Raw genomic sequence first — 11,726 nt, 5'->3', positions numbered from 1 at the left:
TGCTTTCCTTTACCTGAAAAAAAAATTTATAATTACTGCCACAGCTATATCATGATTATTTTAATTAAATTCTTTGCTCCTGCTAATTTTCATGAGGTTGAAATGTTTCTAGATAATGATGTATGTTTGCGAAGCACTTTTCAACATGAGTCCCTAGTATTATTTAACAATATAAGTATTACTACAGTTCTAGGACTTTCTGTTTAGCACAACCAATGTGGAGAAATTTTCATTTTCCATGTGACAGTTTTTCCCACATTATAACAGGAAGACATCTTTCTATTTTACTTCAATCGTACACCAGTTGATGTTTCTGATGCTCTCTTTCATGACTTATTTTTAGTAATTTTGATTGCGCCTTCAATGAAACATTCATTTCACAATAGCATCTTGTACTCTGGAGGGATTTGGTAGTGATGTAGGAAAATAGTCTAGAAGCCTTTAAAGAAAGATTGTCCCAACTTAATTATTTAAAATTAATTTTTAAAGCATTTTCTAATTTTTGACTCCTGTGAGAACTAAAGTAGCCAAATCCAGTATATAGTAAAATAATAGGCACTTTTATTCTGTATTATATTACTGTGTGAACTGAGGGAGGAAAGGAGCTGAGCACGTAAATGTTCGGGAGGTGCTGGATATATAAGGGTCAGTCTACCTTCAGTCACAAATGTCCCATTTAATCTGCACAGTGCTGGATTTAAAGGCATGGTTAAGAATTCTGGGTTACAAAGGATATTAACAGCTCTGAACAGGTATATCTTTGATTATGCTGTGTATGATCATATGTTCAGGGCAACAGGGATGTTCAACGAGCCTCTGTAAACCAGAAAAGACAGAAATTCTCCTGTAATCAATGACTGATGTAATTAGCTTTCTTACTAGTGGAAATAGCCAACAAAGTTCCAAGGAAGCCATGGAGTGTCTCGATAAATATAAGAAAAGTATCAATATGTACAAAAATATACCGTGGCACATAAACTTCAAATGCATCTGAAGATAAATAACAAAAAAAAAAAAAAAAGAAAATCAAAACCACATATAAAGGTATCATTTTCTTTATGGGCCTAGAGTGAAGGTAGACTAAAGGTGCTGTCATCCGGACCTGTAACATCATGCATGCCAGAACTAATATTGTGTGGAAGTTGTTCAGAGCAATGTAATTCAGATTCAGTGTTTTTTTAGGTAATGTTAATACTGTCCTGACTCACAAGAGAGAGAAAATTAATTTTGTCTGGATCCCATTATTCTCCTTGAGATTATATCTTAGTTGAAAAAAATTTTTGATCAAATTCAGTGTCTGATTTTCAGATGCTACTTTACAGTCAGATTTACAGATTTGCAGTCCTAGTTTGCCTCCTATTTTTAGCAAAACTAGGGCTTTGCCAGGGCTAAGCTAAAGCTTGGGGACTTTCCAAAGTTGCCAAACAAAAGCAACAGTACCTTTAGGTTTTGTTCCGTCTGCTGCTTTTTCCATCTGCTGGAACATTTACCATCTCACAAGAGCTTGTAGCCCAAACTTTGGATTTGGTGTTTACCTTCCTGTTTCCTGCATAACTACTTTGCCTTTTTGGACTAAGGCAGTTTTATGTCCTACTGCTGTATTTTCTTTCGATCACTGTTTCCTAAGGTTTCTGAAGCACTGAAAATGCCCACAAGGACAGATTTCATTAAAGGACAGTACATGGGTTTAATTGTAACTAAAATAAGACAAACTGACACTTCTTTTGTCATCTCTATGCAGTAGTCATTTCTCCAAATGCCTTGGGCATCTTGGAATTTCAGCTTATTAAACTTGACTCAACAAAGAATTCTAGGGCACTGTTTTGCAAAGGATGTTTTATTAGTGAGTTGGCATCAAGAATCATAAAATATAAAGGTTCCCAAATTTGCGTATTAAAATAAACTGAATGTACAGGCTCTTAAATAGTGAAAATTTCCTATTTTCAAAAAGAGTTTCCTATGACTAGGACTGGACAGAGTAGTGATACATGGATAGGGATAGTGCAATGGCATTCCTTTTTTCTCATCCCATGATCTCAGAAGCACTACTTGGGTATTACAGCTCTCTTCTTGTCCTTCAACATCCCTCCTTCAAGTATCTACATTGGATCAGAAAAGTCAACCAGACAAATCACAGCCATTTTCTATTGCATGGTGAACACTTTTGAGCTGAAAGCAGAAAATACCTCAAGGTATTAATGGCTCAGGCCAACAAGAAAAATTGGTCATAGCCCCAATTGTTTCTAGGGCTTAATGTCCTGGCACACTTCCAGCATGTGTGGGATTTTACAAATGCATTTAATTAAGGAACAGCTTTCAGCCAAAGGTTATGAAGTGAGAGGGTCCTGTAACCTCTCTGCTGCTGTGGAGTGTCCGAACAGAGCATCACCACAGCCAGCTGGCCATAGCTAAGAGAGGCAGATGGAATGAATATAGCAACGTTGCCATGAACTGCAGTAATGAACACAGGTCGAGGACACAGAAGGCCCTATTCTGCACATGGAACCAGGCCACTTTGTAAATTAAAAACAAATTAAAAAGTGGGGATTTTCCAATCTTCAAATTATTTAGGCGATAATATGCATTCACTAATTATCACATGGGTGGTGGCAGAGCCACTTCATCTACCAGGGTGAAGTAGAGAGTTTTTAAAGTAACAATATTTTAAAATAATCATCTGTCCTTTAAATAATAAAAAGTAATCTTTATAACAATATTTTAAAAATCAAAAATAACTAAGTTTTTTCCTTGTTGCTAAGCAAGTAGGACATTAGTAACTTGCTATTTGTTTACAACAGTAGTCTGATAAAAAGATAACTTTTAGCTTAACTAAGAGAATACAAAAACCTCCCAAAAACAATCCTTAAATAAAGTCTGTCCATACAATAGTATGACATTAGCTAAGTAATCCGTGTCCTGCCAGTGTATTACCTCAACCTGTTCTTCACTTGTCAGAGGTAGTAAAAAAGGTCTTTGTCTTGTGCAAATAAAAAGACATTTGAGCATTTCTAAGTAAAACTTTGAGAGAAAAAATATTTGCTTGAGACAAACAACTGTTTCATGACAGACCTATTTTGGGTGAAAAGAATGTAAAAATCTAAGCAATGTGTCTCTGGTGTATAAATAAATGCCCTGTAATTGTCTTTGCTAAAAGTGGAGGTAATGTGTTGAAACAATAGACTCCATTGAAAAAATGAAATCCTGTGAAGTGATAAATGTGTAAGGTCAGCTGAACTATCTGAAGGTAAATCACTTTTCTTTCCTTAGCTACTGACATCTTTAATCTGAGAAAGAAGACGTCCAAAAATTAACTCTGTGTGTTCCACAGAGGTAGGAAAAGACCTGTAACAGGTATAGGATCACACCTGCCACTTCACTTAGCAGGAACCCCTCCATTACCCTGTCTCTTCCCTGGATTAGACAATTCCTAGCACAAAAATCTCCAAACTGTGTTCAGACATGCTCAGCTCTTGCTAAGACTGTTTCACACAGATTGCTGGCAAGACTGATGAGGCCAATGCATTTCTGGCCAGTCTGTGGCCAAGGGGCTAATGCTTCACATTCCTTCTTAAGGGGTTAGGGTCCGTTAAACAGGTAATGGGCAAAACTCTCCTTGTATACACGAAGAACTGCCACATCAGTGTGCCCAAATCATACTTGGAAGTTCTATCTGGAGAGGGAAGGGCTGACCAGGAGGTAGTTACAGTTTAGGGGTGCTTTGACTACTTGTACAGCTCATACAGATTTGCCATAACAGGCAACAATGGCCAATAACCTCCAATGGGCTGCACACATCAGGTAACATCACCAGGAGTGAAGCAGATTTAGCACTGCATAAACTAGTCTTATTTCATATTAGTTTACACAATGTATTCATGCCATACTTCCTCCATTTCTCAGTTTCTATTGTACCTTCCAGCCATTCCTAATTCTGATCTCTCCTGGCCCGCTCCAATTTTCTATGTACTTTACACATATAAAATACTACATGTGTGTATAAAATACATGTTGTGTGTATCTGATACCTACAGATCTATACAGCACTGCTGCTATCCCAGGCAACTGCAGTATCCTGCTGTAAAGAATTCTCCTCTCAAGGAGAGGAGAATGCACTTAAGTCAGCAGCTCAAGGGTCCTTACTGCACGTGTAGAAACAATGCATTTGTGATGGGAACATCAGCCTCTGCACCAACGACAGGCATAGAGGGCTTAGTTTGAGAGGGTTTTGACTCTGTCTCTGTGCTCATATTCTCTTTTCTTTGAAGACATGAGAAGCTTTCCATTACAGCTTATTTTGTGAAGTTATTTTGGGAATAACCTCACAAGAAACTGAGCAACAATAAATATATAAACATTGAAAGAATAAAGAAAAAGCTGTTAATGCCAAGCATGTAAGAACTTACATCCATGGCAAAAAAAAAAAAAAAAAAAAAAAAAAAAAAAAAAAAAAAAATCCCAAAAAAACCCCAAAAAAACCAAAAAAAACACCACCAAAAAAAAACACCCACCACCACAACCTACTGGAAGGAAAAAACATTATGTTCTGATAATTCCCCATATCTGATATCTTACTTCTTATGCAATACATTTTCTTTACATCTCTGGTGTTTCCATTAGAAATATGATTCTCCTTCCCTGCCTCCTGCTCAGCTGGTATTTTGGTCATGACAGTTTTTCATCTTTAAGAACAAAGGAATTTTTGTATTTTATAAGATCAGAGATTTATGAAGTCCCATGACTTTTCTCTGAAAATGTCAACATAAATGATTGTATAAAAAGTACAAGCAATTGTTACAGGCAAAAAAAAAGAGTTTTCTTTCTTACCCTCAGCATCTGTCAGCTACAAAAGAAAAACCTGAAGGGATGCTCTCTATTTAAAATTATCTCTGTTATTGTCATAAGACAGTCAGAACTACTTTAACCTTTACAGGTCTATCCCTTTGTGATATCCTGTTAGCAGTTGGTAACAGTAATGTTATATTGTGTTAAGGAGTTTCACAGATTTTTCTGTTTTAGCTCACCACATTTTCTGATATTCAAGTTCAGTATACATTCTTATGTTTGTTTGTGAGTTTACATTATTTGTATTTTTCTGTTTTGAAAATATTTATTTATTGTCCCTCACTCATCTCTACATTAAACAGCCCCACATATACAGTGCCTCCTTGCATAAAAGTCTCAGGAGAATTTCTAATTTGTTTCATTGTCTGTTTTTGAAATATTTTTTGCATTTTTTGAGGTGCAGAGAACAGAATAAAATACAATAGAAAATATAACTCTGATTTAAATAATGCTTGGATATTGTCAGTTATGTTCAGTGTTGCTTATAGACACTTTTCTTGATAAAGATCCTTTTATGTAGACGCTTCCTAAGTGTAGGAGGATTTGCCTTAGGGACCATGAGCATCTTTGACCCTTTATTGTGGTTGAGGCAGAGAAAATATTCGTTCCTGAGAAGTATCTCTTTGTCTGCCTAAGAGTGAGTGTGTATTATTTTAGCAGTTCCATGATTTATTTTAAAACTCCCTGAATGTACAGTTTAACCTGAGGACTTGTCTTTCACCTCATCCTGTTGTTTCAACAACTCCCCCTGACTCCTCCAATCTCCAGTCTGGAGGTAGAACAGAAATGGTGTATAGGGCTATTCTGGCATTTTCTTACTGTTTCTACCCTCTTCTTATATTCTCATATTTTTAACAAAGAACACTTATATATATTTTTTTTAAAAAAGTAACTTATACAAAAATGTTGTTAAAATTGAAAGCTAACAAATACTTGAAATGCTTCATTTTTTTCACCCAAAGACTGAAAGCTGAAGGTAAGGTGGTATTTCTATGAGAAAGGAAAAGTACATTATTTTTGTATCTTTGTAAAAAAATACTTCAACTGCCATAACATCATTTCTTAGACTAAAAAAAAATATGTATTTGTTCTAAGTATTTAATAGTAATGTTTTGACACAGAGAAAATAAAATCCCATTACCTCTGTTATGTGCTGACTTGCAGTCATCTATTTTTAGGACAGGGATGGGTGACAGGAGATGACCACTCTTTCCTTGCAGAAAGGGAAAGACAGAGGTGTTAGCACAGCTGCTGCTTGTGCTTGTGGCCCTCATCCAGCCCCCCTTCCCTGGCCACCTGCCCTCTCTCTCTCCCTCCACACTCTCCAGCAGCAAGGCTCCCCCTGGGGTCTTCTGCACTTGGTGGAAAGCTGAGAAAAGCTGTGCTTGGCAGAGACCCCTACATGCTACCAGTGCCCATGTTGCTCTGAAGGTGGATATTGAGGGGGAGAAGCATCCATTCTTAATAAAGCCAAGTAAACTAAGCCATAAATAAATGACTAAGTAAATTATTGAGAAGCTCAATAAATGAAACAGCAATTTAAGTACCCTATTTAAACCAAGGTATTCTGATCACAAGGAGTAGTGCTTTAAGGAAAGCAGAAGTCACTGGCATTTGTGAGCTTGCAAGCTGAGAGCTGCAAGCAAACTTCCTCTGTCATCATTTGAAAACATAATGCTGACAGATCTCTGACTTGGCAGTAGCACTAAACGGGATTAACCACTCTGGCATCTCAGGTTTCATTGCACTGAAATGGAAATAAGTGCTGTTCACACAAAGAATGGCATTTGTCGTATTATTCATGCCTGTGGTGGCCTCTCAGGGTGTACACGGTTGGTCACATCAAGCCAAACAATGCATGACTTGAAACTAAACTTTCTAGAGTGCTTTAATGGTATTATTATCAGTTAATTCTTTTTTGGTTTTATGGTACTAATTGAAAGAGACAGCAACCTGGCTCAAACATCCTGATGCTCTTGGCTTCAAAGAAAACACCTTTTTGGTTTTTTTCTTATGCAGCACATTTATTTAGCAGTTAGCCCTTTGCCCACCCATAGCACTCCCTATCACCTCCATTTGTCCCAGGGCATGCTCAGCACAGGGCGTAGCCCAAGCAGGATTTACATACCCATCACTCCGAGACCTGATTCATTTGATTGTGGATTTGAGATCCTGTTGCCAACCAGGGCAGCTCCTTTTGTGACTCCAGCAGGTCGCAGCTGCCACCCTGCCCCAAAGGCAGCCCAAGTGATGGCCAGTCTGTGCAAAACCCAGCTGATGGCCCACACCCTCTCCTCACTTGCCAGCTGGGCTCCTCCTTGCTACCTTGCTTGCTCCTGACCTCCTCCCTGCCCCACCATCCACAGAGCTAAGGGGCCACAGGAAGCTGCCAGCATGTGCTGGCAGAGAGCTGTCAACAGTAACTAGCAAATCCCATGGCAGAAGTGCTCGGTTCAGTAGCATCACAGAAATTGGACTGGATTTGGAAGTTGTAGGACCATGGGGTCCAAAGGCTACATTTGAGAGAAAATCACCCCTTACGTGTATCTGTATGACTGTGCCAGATTGCCTAAAAATATTGGGAGACAACAGTGCATTTGCTTAGTTTTTTGATTTTCTCAAAGCTTTCCCACAGCCAGAAGAGCTGTAGGTTTGTTTTTTTTTTCACGTGGGACTGAGTTGGGCAGCAATGCCCCCAGACAGCTGGATAAGCCCCAGCAGCACGGAGATGGCAGGCTTTGCAGCAGCTGCTGAATTCAAGGGTAGGGATTATTACCACTTCATCTTGTTTGCTCTCACTCTTAGTGATGAGGGTGCTCTATTTTAATTGAATTTCCTTTCGACTTCCAAAGAGCATCCAAAGTAGAAATGTCAGCACATTAAAGGAGACTTCGCTTTTGTTTGCCAAAATATGAACCTGGAGCCAGAATAGTTCCTCTCTGGTAATGATAAAAGCTCAAACGTTTATTACTTTCCTGTTGCATGACACCTGTAGTACACCTTGGAGAAATTAATTCTTACCTAGACATGCAGAGAAACCAACAGCATTAAGAGAAAATCGGTAAGTTATGCCACCTTCTATCCTGTTTTGTGGAGTGTGTCAACTGAATGACAATAATTAATCATTAATTTTTACTACTGCAAAATAAATTGGAATTTGGGTCAAGTGTATTGCTAAAATATTTGTCAACATATCAGGATTGGTGGCAGGATGTTTATTAGAGCTTTTCCATTTGGTTCGCTAATACAAATCACTGATCTGGATTATTATGACCCAGAAGTGATAGTTTTGTTTCTTGGTGCTGTTGCTTTATTTCAAGTCACACGTTTAAATCCATTTCATAAAACATTTTCTCCTATTTTATTAATTTCTTTTTGCCTAGCTGGAAAGATTCATACTACATTTACACAAGTAGTTTGGATTCACTGAAATTGTCTCCCGTAGAGGGATTATTTTTCTGCCTTTCCTGGATTAAAAAAAAAAAGAAACCTCAAAACAAGGTTGATATTTTAACTCTCAAAATGAGGTAGTTAGAGCTAGAAGTACTGAAAACATTTGATTTGCTTAATTTGAATTCAAACACAATGCAGTTTTGTCAAAGTAAAGAAAGAGTCACAGTGAGGTATTTAGAAATACTGGAACAAATCATTTCCATATAAAACCAGTTTTACTTTGTCGGTTTATGAAAATGTTCAGGATTTTTATACTTCAGCTATGGAAAAACTACTGCTTAAAATCTTGTCTTTTTTGGTATTACAAATTTATTACATATTTTTGTCCACAAGATTTTGGGAGTAAACATTTTTTTCTTGTTGTTTGTCATTGTATAGGAAGTACTCACTTAAAATAATACAAAGAAAAAAAAATGTTTTCCCTTGCTGGGGCACATTTAATCACTATTCATCCAGTGGCAAAAGATTAGCCATAGCTTAAATCTATCTTACATGAAATTGGTTTCTCACTGCTTTTCCTTTAAAAATCAATTTTTAACCAATACAGCCAAACATTTTAACAGGTTGTATGGTGAATATTCTGTTCCCACTTATTTCTGTGATCTTCCTGTACCTCAGAGAAGTTATTTTCAGGTTTGCAGCTATGCAAATGAAAGTAACATAACTCCTTCTCTTTCAGGGCTACCAGTTCCTACAGGCATGTCTAAACACCTTATGTATATACTGTAATATTATAGCATTAAATGAAACTGCTTTAGAATGCCTGAATGTTCTTACTTACTCTAGTCACAGTGAGTGTTCTTTACACTTGTCATCTGAAATTATTCCTGCTCTTAATCTACAGAGTTTAAAAATTGTGAAGGAGGTGATGGCATTTTCTGTAAGCCAGCAGAAAAAGAAAAACATTAAAGAAGATGTTATTAAAAGCATATGTCATTGTCACACTTCAGGCCCGGAAGGACTTCTGAGGCTGTTCTGGAAAAGGCAAACTTCATTCTTGAGAAAGAACAAAATGTTAATTTACTGTCAGATAAAAATCTACAGTATCTGTTGAATTCACATAACTGAATGCTAAGGCAGACCTCTTTAGGTCCAAATTGCAGCTTTCTTCAGCTAGTGAAACTGCACATCCTCTCAGATATCTGTGATATACTTAGTCACATATTGTGACAGCTTGAAAGGAGGAGGACTCAGAAAATAGAAAAGCAGTTTAAAATTCTTATTGAAACAATTTATTTTTGGAAGACTGTGGCATGCATTTTGCAGAAAAAATAAAATCCTTTCCCTGAGGAAGCTGATATTTTCCAATGGCCTTAAAGAAATCTTACATTCATTGAATCATGTTGTTGGCAGGGACCATGGAAGGTGGCTGAGTCCACTCCCTGCCTAAGGACCACCCTACCTGTGCCAGTTTTGAATGGTAGTGCAAGATCTTCTTGTAGAGTTTGAGGCTGGTGGCTGCACAAACACCCAGCCAATCTTCTTCCTATCTTTATACTTTTTTGTTTTCTAATCTTCTTGCTTTGTTTTAAACCTTGATCCCTCCACTATGGAACTGGAGAATGAATTCCTCCTTTTCTTTACAGCACTTGCATATACCTGACACACATTCATATCAGTAGTGCATAGATATGTATGTTTCTCCTTATTCTGCTTTATCCCACCTAAATTCCACGTTGTGGGTTTTTTTTAAATTTTCTTCTAAGTCATGTTTTATAGATACTTGATCATTCAGATTGTTTTCTGCTCTTTCCATGGCTACATATTTACTGAAGCCAAACAGACCATGGCTACTAAGTTTTCCTAGGGTCATGTAAGTCAGGCTGCTCACAAAGAGTCCATCCTTCTTGTTCTGTATTGTTTTATATGGTTTAACTTTAACTAGCTCTGTGACAATATCCTTTTTATATAGATTGTGATTCAATAAAAACAGAACTTTTTGGGGTTTTTGGTTGGTTTTCTTTTTTTTGGTCACATAATTGCAGCTTTTTCCCTGCAGAACACCCAGTAGTTTCCCCTTTCCTGTTTGTATAGCTGATCGCATCTGCCGCCGCCCAGTAACAGGCACTTATCCCTGTTGAATAGAACCTTCCTTTTTCCAAACCAAACCACTAGTGTGCGAAAATCCTTCTAAACCCAACATCTGTCCCCCAGCATTCTAAAGACTCTCAGTTTGGTATAATCTCCAGTAATGTAAACATGTTTTCTGAACCATCGCTGAGTTCATTAACATCCTTCTGACAACGAGCTGCTTGTATGAGCTCCCTAAATAACTTCTTCTACATTGTTTTCCTTGCTTGCTGAAAGAATATCATATGAAACCATGTCAAAAATCTTACTAAAGTGACATCCAGCATGACCTTCGATGTTTCTCCTCTGCTGATGGGTCCTCTTACTTTGTTGCAGGAGAGATTAGATTTGACATCTTTTGTTCTTGACAAAGCTGTGTTGGCTGTTACTTGTTGTGTTACAACTGCTTAAAGATAGCCTGTTTACTTGCTCCAGTATCTTTTCTGTGTACCGAGGTCAAACAGATAGGTATATAATCCTCTTTCCTTCTTTCTTTTTCAACAATACAGTTCCTCCCCTTCTGTCCTGTAATATTCCTTCACTGTAAATTATCAATGATAACCATTAGTTTTCATCATCCAGTCCTTTAAATTCAGGTGATGGAAAAGCAGCAAATAGTGTTTGAATAATTTTTCATTTGGTTCTTTGATTTTCAAATCTGAAATATGTTTTTCCAATTATCAATAATGCCATATATATACATATATATGTATAAAAGCAAAAATTAGATACAAAAATATTTAAAATTTTGACTTTCTCAGTGTTGTCTATTAAAAACTTACCAGTTCTGCTTGATATGAGCATAATCATTTGCTTGATTCTTTTCCATGTCTGGTAACGTACTTCAAATTATTTCATGTTACCCCAAATATCCCTTGCTAGTTATGTCTCATTTTCTGCTGCCTTTTCTTACTTTATCCCTGCACGATGATGCTGCACTTTTGTAGCTCCTCCAAGTAACCTGATCCAACTTCTCTTTTTCTGGATGCTTTATTCCTATCAGAGGCTCAGGAGGAGCTTGTGACAGCCAGGCTGATCTTTTACTCACCCTGTTGCATTTTCTGCATGGATAGTTCATTTACTTATACTCTTAGTGTTGTTTTTTTGGAGAAGTGAAAATTCTTAAACTCTTTTTTGGTCTGCATCAACCTCTTGGAACATCATATTGACCACTTGTAGGAGTTCATGGGAACCTACCTCCATAAAATGTATTTTTGTGTGTTTTAATGTTGTTGCTTTTTTTCTAAAATCACAGAATCTCCCTGTAAAAAACTGTTAAGCCAAACATTTATATATGTATACAGATATATGTATACATACATACTTATATATTTGTATGACACGTGTCTGTCTCTCTGTGA

This window comes from Chamaea fasciata, unplaced genomic scaffold (genome assembly GCF_029207755.1).
Source record: "Chamaea fasciata isolate MVZ Bird 193981 ecotype frontalis unplaced genomic scaffold, bChaFas1.0.hap1 SCAF_2, whole genome shotgun sequence".
Taxonomy (NCBI): Eukaryota; Metazoa; Chordata; class Aves; order Passeriformes; family Sylviidae; genus Chamaea; species Chamaea fasciata.
Note: the sequence above shows the minus strand (reverse complement) of the source record.